This window comes from Tachyglossus aculeatus, chromosome 18, assembly GCF_015852505.1.
Source record: "Tachyglossus aculeatus isolate mTacAcu1 chromosome 18, mTacAcu1.pri, whole genome shotgun sequence".
In the NCBI taxonomy this organism is placed as follows: domain Eukaryota; kingdom Metazoa; phylum Chordata; class Mammalia; order Monotremata; family Tachyglossidae; genus Tachyglossus; species Tachyglossus aculeatus.
This window is the reverse complement of record NC_052083.1, coordinates 18,430,043-18,431,757: the sequence shown is the minus strand read 5'-3', so window position 1 is coordinate 18,431,757 and position 1,715 is coordinate 18,430,043.

The following is a 1,715-nucleotide window of genomic DNA, read 5'->3' as shown; positions in this document are numbered from 1 at the left end:
GGAGAGCTGCAAAATCAAGCTGAACATCTGTTTCCCATATATTGGTGCATCAGTTATATGTTGCATGTAATTAAAAAATATGTTGTGACACAAACATTCTGTAATTGGCCTAATTTCATACCGTAAAAATAACTGTGTGAAATTAAATAATGTGTTGTTTATAGGACAGAGATTTAAAGGGCAAGCCTTGTCATAAAGATGCAAGCATCTGATTCCTTTCTTCGGGCGCACAATTAATATCGTCCATTGTGACTAGTCCAGAAAATGGACAAGTGCTGCGTTCTAGTTAATTGGAAGAGCCCATTGTGAACTTCAGATATCCTAAAAGAGAAACCTTTTTTACAAGGTTGCCCTGCTACAACCCTCTTCATTTAGAGCCCATTTCAACAATTGTTTGGTATTTGATTGGTGACAGATCTCTAGTATAAGGTGTCTTTTTTTCTTCTACTGAATTCGGAAAGATAACACTTTGAAAATGAAATGTAGGTACACATAAACAAAATCTAAAAATCTTTCAGAATTACTTCATATCTATGTATATCTTTGATCGGGTAATTTTTGTGCTTTTATTTTTTGTTTGTTAAATATATACATATCGTTTTCATTGGATTTGGGGAATACATTAATGTACCTTACATCACTTTTATTTTTTTGAGGAAATAATATTTCACTTAACATTCTTTCACTCCTGCAATTTTCATGGAACTAATTAAGGGTGTTAATGGAGGGTCCCTGCAATTCCTTTTTGTTGGGGGGGCACTATCCAGGGAAGCTGAGAAGAGTAAATCTGAAAGATTTACAATCCCACTAATTATACCATGAGTTTGACCACTAGCTGATGTGTTCTGAAGAAATTTATGTCTGACCAGATGATGGAATGATACTTTGCTATTCATTTCCTTCCAGAAAGGAGGAACATAATAAGTTTGGACAGGATCAGAATTAGACCAATGCTCATGTGGGGAGGATCGGGGATCCCAGATCATTATTAATGATATAATAATAATAATAATAATAATAATAATAATAATAATATTTTTAAGGTCATTATGGGCAGGAAACATGTCTGTTGATTTTGTTGTATTTTATTCTCCCAAGTGCTTAGTACAGTGTTCTGCACATAATAAACATTCAGTAAATACCATTGATTGATTGATTGACTGAAAAGTGATAATAATAGGTTTGATTGTTCGATTTTTTTAAGCACTTACTATGTGCCAAATACTGTACCAACTACTGGGATACATGCAAGTAAACCAGATGGGCCCACATGGGGCTCGGTCAAAGAAGCGGGGAGAACAGGTATTGAACCCCATTTTAAAGATGAGGGAGATGAGGAACAGAGAAGGGATTGCCCAATGTCTCAGAGCAGGCATCTAGCCTGGGAACGATCTGGACCCTACTAATAGGTTTGAGCTGTGATCCCTTGGGCCTGGGGTAGTCCAAGCAGCCCTGTAATCCAACAGTGGTATTTACTGAGTGCCCCTGAGAACTCATCTTATCCCACGGCTTCAACAACCATCTCTATATGGATGATTCTCAAATCTACACCATCAACCCTGATGTGTCTCCTTCTCTACAGTCTCACACATCATCCCAATTTCAGGTCATCTCTACCTGGTTGTCCTGTTGACAACTCAATTTTACATGTCCCAAATGGAACTTCCCATCTCCTGACACAAACCTTATCTTCCCTGTGCCTTTCCCATCACTGA